Raw genomic sequence first — 7,935 nt, forward strand, 5'->3', positions numbered from 1 at the left:
TACATAGATAGAATGTGAGTGGTGCTACATCCATGAATATACATAGGTTTGACAGAGGATATTTCTGCTTATGTATTTACATGTGCAGCAAATAAATCTGTGAATATACTATAGACTACACAGGGCAAAGTTGTGAAAACTTCTTAACTATAACCAAACCCCTGTAGGGAATGAGTCATGTGATCTGGGGGCTCAGGACTGTAGTCTCAGTATACATTAAGGTCAACTGGTCTAATATAGTGCACAAACACAATGTTGTACATTCTACATTGGTGAATAGTGATTGGGCTCTTAAAAGCTTGTGGGCAACCACTGAGGTGCTGCTATTGGTTTGTCCTTGTCTGGAGCAAAGAAGAGCAAAGAAAATCAAAGACACAAGGAAGCAATTAGTACTAAGGACTGATGAACAATGTGAACCCCAGTCTTTATGATCCTGAGACCAGAAAAGCTAGAAGGTGCCTGGGTACCACTGCTGACCGCTCTGAAAGAGATCACAATAGGAGGTCTTAAATACAGTGGAAGAAAAATGTGGATCAACACTCAAAATAATAATAAGAAAAGACCAGGTTTACTGACAGATGAATCCCTAAGACTGGCCCTTACACACCCTTCAAGCCTGGAACCTAACTCATGCTCATAGCTCACCTTGAACCAAACAATAGACAGACCTATAAAGTGAAAGTAACACCAGGGAGATACACACTCCCTGGAACAATCATTGGAAATCAAAACCCCTGCAATTTTCCAGCGATGAAGCTCAAATACGAAAGAAGGATGAACGGAAATGGTAAACAGTGAAGAAATGGGGGGACTGCTATCACATTATGAGGATTGCTTTCAGTGTCACAAAACAGAATATATATAAATTATTGCATGGAAAATCAATTTGCTCTGTAAACTGTCACCCCAAAAAATAAGAAAAATTACTTAAAAAAAAAGAAGAAAAAAGAAAATGCATAAAGACTAAAAATAACTAGGAATTAATTAACACTTTTAAATGAGATTAGTTTGTATTGTTGAAGTCCCTTGGGGCACAAAAGGTTAACAAGATTGGCTGCTAACTGAAAGGCTAGCTGTGCAAGTCCACCCACAGGTCCCTCAGAAGAAAAGCGGCTGATCTACATGCAAAAAATTAAAAACTGAGTTTTACTTTGAAAACTCCATGGAGTACAATTTTATTCTGACATACATGGAGTCACCAAAAGTCGACATCTATTTGATGGCAATTAGTTTGCTGTTTGTTTTATGTTTGTTACAATAACATCTACCAATTGAGAAATAATAGGGAATATATGTTTGACAAGGTATGTCTTAAGCCTACAGTTCATTTTTGCTATGCATTCGGACTCATTAATCTCTTGCAAAGATGAGTGCAAAGATTTCAAAGGGCAGCTCCAGAAGACAAAGTAAACTGTTATAATGAAATGTAAAAAGATCTGAAATTAGAAAACAAAATGGGAAGAACACGGTTGGCATTTTGGAAGCTGAAACAACTGAATATTCACACCTAGTAGCATAGTACCTAAGGCACTTGACTGCTAACCAGAAGGTTGGGGTTCAAATCCACCAGCCACTCCTCAGAAGGACAGTTGGGCAATCTACTTCCATAGGGATACTGCCTTGGAAACCCAAAGAGGGGTTGCTATGAGTCGGGTCTGATTCAGCGGCACATAACAACAGAGTTACAATATTAAAGGATTTTAAGGGCAAAAATCCACCACTTGTCTGTGTTCTGTGCTGGCTTGGGTGTTGCTGTGAGGCTTGAGGCTATGCCACTGGTATTTCAAATACCAGTAAGGTCATCCGTGGTGAACAGATTTCAGTGGAGCTTCCAGACTAAGACAGACTTGGAAGAAGGAAGGAGACATCCAGATCTGAAAAAACTGGCCACACTATGAATAGCAGCGAAACACTGTCTGATAGAAAACTTTACAAAGAGCCATAGAACATTGTCTGATATAGTGTCTGAAAATGAACCTCTCAGGTTGGAAGGCATTCAAAATACAACTGGGAAAGAGCTGCCTCCCCAAACTAGAGTTGACCTTAATGATGTGGGTGGAGTAGAGCTTTCAGGACCTTCATTTGCTGATGGGACACAACTGAAAATGGGAAGAAATAGTAGGAAACATCCATTAATAATCAGAACATGGAATGAATTTAGTGAAACTGGAAGTTGTCAAAATTGAAATGGAACACATAAAGATCATTATCTTAGGAATTAGTTGAAATGGATGATATTTGCCATTTGAATCAAACAATCATATGATCTACTATTCCAGGAATGACAAATAGAAGAAAAATGGCATTGCATTAATCTTCAAAATCAACATTTCAAGATCTATCCTGAAGTCAGTGATAGGGTAATATTCATAAACCCACAAGAAAGCCAGTTAGTCTTACCATTATTAAAATTTATACACCAACCAATGAAGGAAAAGATGAAGAAATTGAAGATTTTTATCAACTTCTGCAGTCTGAAATTAACCAAACAAAAAGTCAACATGTACTGATGATTATTAGTGATTGGAATGTGAAAGTCGGAAATAAAGAAGAATCATTGGTAGTTGGAAAATATGGCCTTGGTGATAGAAATGAAGTCAGTGATCATATGACAGACTTTTGCAAGACCAATGACTTAATCATTGCAAATATCTTTTTTTCAACAATATAAATTGTGGCTGTATATTTGCACTTTGCCAAATGGAATACACAGAAATGACATTAACTACATCTGTGAAAAGAGGTGATGGAGAAGTTCAATATCATTGGTCAAAATAAAGCCAGAAGCCGAATGTGACCATTAATTGCTCATATGCAAGTAGAAGTTGAAGCTGAAGAAAATTAAAACAGGTCCACAAGAGCCAAAATAGGACATTCATTATATCCCACCTGAATTTAGAAACTATTTGAAGAATAGATTTGAACACCAATGACTGAAGACCAGATGTGTTGTGGGATGACATCAAGAACATCATCCATGAGGAAAACAAGTGGTCATTAAAAAGACAGGAAAGGAAGAAACGACCAAAATCGATGTCAGAGAGACTCTGAAACTTGCTCTTGAACAGAGCAGCTAAAGCAAGTAGAAGAAATGTTTAAATACAAAAACTGAACAGATGTAAAAAATCTTCACAACTGTTCCAGTAAGCAACATCAGGATAAATGGAGAAAGACTAAAGTTATCAAATATTTCATGTTACTTGAATTCACAGTCAACACCCATGAAAGCAGCAGTCAGGAAATCAGGTGTCATATTGCACTGGGCAAATCTGCTGCAAAATACCTGTTTAAAGTGTTGAAGAGCAAAGATGTCACTTTGAGAATTAAGGCGTGTGTTTTGGTTGCCTAGTGCCACTCTAACAGAAATACAACAAATGGGATGGCTTTAACAAACAGTAGTTTATTGTCTTATAGTTTTGGAAGCTAGAGTTCTGAGTTTGAAGTGCCAGGTTCTAGGGGCTGGGTGAAAGTCCCTCAACCTTGGGCTTCAGCTCTGCCTCCTGCTCCCAGCCTACTGTAGCTGGAGGCTTTTATTCACTCAGGCAGCCTCTGGCTGCTAAGGCTGGCAAATCCAAGGTTGACAAGTAAAAAGGCACCATCCCAATATTACCAAATAACATGGCAGGCCACTAATTCATGTCCCAAGGTCAGCAGGGCATGACAGGCTGCTGAACAATGGCTTGGTGGCTACATGTAGGGTTCAAGCAGGCCAAAAAGCTAGAGACCTTCCTCAAAATTGCTTCTTATAAGCTGGAAGCAGACTACATCCTAATGCAGCTACTCAGCTGCTCCAGTAGATTCCTCCATGGAGTTAATTACCAATTTTACCATGGGGAATAACTATATCCAGCTGCCAAGCCACTCAACCAGGCCAAGACAAGTTGACACAAAACCTTAACTACCAGGGTGCACTTAACCCAAGCCATGGTATTTTCAGTCACCACATATGCATGTGAAATAATGAATAAGGAAGACCTTGGAAGAACTGGGTGCCTTTGAATTGTGATGTTAAAGAATACTGAAAATACCATAGATTGCCAGAATAATGAACTGGTGGAAGTGCAGCCAGAATGCTCCTTGGAAATGGGAATGACCAGAGTTAATCTCAACTACTTTGGTCATGTTATCAAAAGGGACAATGCCCTGAAGATGGATATCAGGCTTGGTAAAGTAGAGGTCAGCAAAGAAGGGGAAGAATATCAGTGAGATGGATTGACACAGTGGAAGCAATTATGGGCTCAAGCATGGTGAGTATTGTGAGGATGGTGCAAGACTAGGTGGTATTTCATTCTGTTGTACTTAGGGTCACTTGAACTTGATGGCACCTAACAACAAGAGCAACAAGGGCAAAATACTGAATGATGTGGGAAGCATCAATAGAAGATTGAAGGCATACACAGTCACTGTATCAAAAAGTATTGGGTATAATTCCACCATTTCAGGAGGTAAAATATGATCAAGAACCAAGTATTGAAATGGGAAGTCCAAGTTTCATTGCAGGAATTGGTGAAAAACAAGGCTCCAGGAATTGATGGAATACCCATTGAGATGTTTCAACAAACGAATACAGTGCTGGAGGTGATCACTTGTTTATGCCAAGAAATTTGGGAGACCTGGCCAGCCTACTGGAATAGACCCATATTTATGTTCATTCCACAGAAAGGGGATTCAACAGAATGTGGAAATTATTGATCAATATCATTAATAGCACATGCAAGTAAAATTATGCTGAAGATAATTCAAAAACACTCTCAGCAGTACATTGATAGGGAACTGCCACAAATTCAAGCCAGATTCAGAAGATGTGGAGCAAGGGATATCATTGCTGATGTTAGATGGATCTTGGCTGAAAGCAGAGAACACCAGAAAGATAACTTATCTGTACTTTTTTTTTTTTTTTGACTATGCAAAGACATTCAACTGTGTGTATCATCAATTATGGATAATATTGTGAAGAATGGGAATTCCAGAACACTTAATTGTGGTCATGAGGAACTTGTACATAAACAAAGAAACAGTTATTTGAACAGAACAATGGGATACTGTGAGGTTTAAAAACAGGAAATGTTTGTGTCATGATTGTATTTTTCACCATACTTATTTAATCTGTATATTATTGTTGTTGTTAGGTGCTGTTGAGTTGGCTCCAACTCATAGTGACCCTTTGCATAGTCAGAAATGTACTCTATAAATTATTCAAATTGGTTGTCATTAGCAATAGCACATTTGCTCTAGAATCCAGTCCAATCAAACTTTTATCCCCATCATTTCTTGAGACTCCTCTCACCACATTTCACAATGACATAATCATCTGATTGTTGCAATTAGTTACCCTTGTGTTGCTTCTGACACCTAGTGAACCCACACACAACAGAACAAAACATTGCTTGGTACTGTGCACACAGTACCTCACAATCATTGCTATCCTTGCATCAATTATTGCAGCCACTGTGTCAATCTATCTCATTAAGGGTCTTCTTTTTTTCTGATCTCTACTTTACCAAGCATCACATCCTTCTCTATGGACTAGTTGAATGTGACCAAATTGTGAGAGATGAAGTCCAGCCATTCTTGCTTCTAAGGAATGTCCTGGCTGCCCTTCTTTCAGAAACAGATTCGTTCATTCTTCTAGCAGTCTAGTAAAATAGAAATAGTCTTGAAAATACTAGTTCTAGTATTTTCAATATTCTTTGCTAACACCACAATTCAAATGCCACAATTTTAATGTGGTCATCCTTATTCATTGTCCAGCTTTTGAATGTACATGAGGTGATTGAAAATACCATGGCTTGGGTCAGATGCATCCTAGTCTTCAAAATGAAATCTTTGCTCTTTAACATTTTAAAGTGGTCTTTTGCAGCAGATTTTCCCAGTGTAATACATCATTTCATTTTTTGACTGCTGCTTCCATGAGCATTGACTATAGATCTAAGTAAAATGAAATCCTTGAAAACTATCTTTTCTTCGTTTATTGTGATGTTGTTTATTGGTTCAATTGTAAGGATTTTTGTTTTCATTATGTTGAGGCACAATTCATACTGAAAGTTATAGTCTTGGATCCTCATCAGCAAGTGTTTCAAGTACTCCTCACTTTTAGCAAACAAGGTTGTCTCATCTGCATACGGCAGATTGTTAATGAGGTTTCCTCCAGTCAATGCAGGGCTCTTATTTATATACTCCAACTTCTCAGATTATTTGCTCAGAACACAGATTAAATAAGTATGGTGAAAGGATATAACCCTGACACACACCTTTCCTGGGTTTAAACCATGAAGTATCCCCTTGTTCTGTTCAAATGACTGCCTCATGTTCTATGTAAAGGTTTCTCATGAACACAATTAAGTGTTCTGAAATTTCCTTTCTTCACAATGTTATCTATAATTTGTTATGACACCACTTTCGAACACCTTGCATGGTCATTAAATACAGGTAAACATCTTTCTGATATATTTAATTTATTATTTTAATTTCAGCCAAGATCTATCTGACATCAGCAATGATATCCCTTGTTTCACATTCTTTTCTGAAATTGGCTTGAATTTCTGGAAGTTCCCTGATGATGTACTGCTACAATTGTTTTTGAAATATTTTCTGCAAAATTTTAGTTGCGTGTGATAGTAATGATATTGTTTGATATTTTCCACATTTCATTTTATCACTTTTCTTTGGAATGGGCAGAAATAGACTCTTCCAGTCAGGTGGCCAGGTAGCAGTATTCCAAATTTCTTGGCATAAACAAGTGAAAGCTTCCAGCATTACATACATTTGTTGAAATATCTCAAAGGGTATTCTGTCAATTCCTGGAGCTTTCAGTGTTGTTTGGATAGATTCCTTTAATACTGTTGGTTCTTGATCATATACTACGTCCTGAAATGTTTGAAAGTCAACCAACTCTTTTGATACAGTGACTATGTATTCCTTCCATCTTTTTTTTTCTTTTATTTTCTGTATTATTTAATATTTTGCCCTTAGAATCCTTCAATATTTTAACTCAAGGCTTGAATTTTTTCTTCAGACCTTTCTGCTTGAGAAATGCCAAGCATGTTCTTCTATTTTTATTTTCTGACTCCAGGTCTTTGCACATTTCATTATGACTGATTATCCATATCCATCTTTCTCTACTGGTGACCAGCAATAGATATCACAGAACCTTCCTTTCTACTTAAAACACTGACTCACTTAATTTCTGGGATATCACTGTGTTCTACTTCTTCATCAGAAACAGTTCATTTCACTTTCCTTCTTGGAAATCTTCATCTTGTCAACCTCTTACTTTTGCCTTGCCCAGCACTCTCTGCTCAGGTATCTCCTCTACAAATGCTCTCATTCCATGGGAGATTCTATCCAGTATCATGGCTGTGAATATCATGTACATGCTGAAAACCACCAAGCACATCCACCTCTTTCCCTCTCCTATGCTCTGGACTTGGGTATGATTTGACTCCTCAATAAATATTTCCTCTTGTCTAAAAGATATCTCAAACTTCTGCATTCTAACTGAACCCTTAATTTCTCTTTTCCTATGTAGTTTGGCCATTTCTCCCCATGTCAGGAAATGTAAACTCCATTTATCTGCTGTCTAGGCCAATGATACTAAAAGCCCTATTTTACTCCTTCCTATCTTGCATAATGCACATCTAATCCATCACCATGTCCTATTTCCTTAATAGTTAAACTACGACTAAAACCAATTAGTGTACCCCAAAAAACTGCTAACTCAAATCCCTTTTCCTACATTTCTAGCCTTTCATACTCCATGCATAAATCTATAAGCCATTTACTGAAAAGTTTCTAATTGCAGACCATGTCACTGGGAGTGTAAATTTCTTATCCAGAGGCCAGAAATAATCTGACTCCATTTAACCTATGGGCCTTGTTTCTTACCACATTTATCTTGACTGTCTCCACTCCAGGCCTACAGAACACTTGAATATT

Source organism: Orycteropus afer, unplaced genomic scaffold, assembly GCF_000298275.1.
Source record: "Orycteropus afer afer isolate SDZICR_OR568_19922 unplaced genomic scaffold, OryAfe1.0 scaffold00672, whole genome shotgun sequence".
NCBI lineage: Eukaryota > Metazoa > Chordata > Mammalia > Tubulidentata > Orycteropodidae > Orycteropus > Orycteropus afer.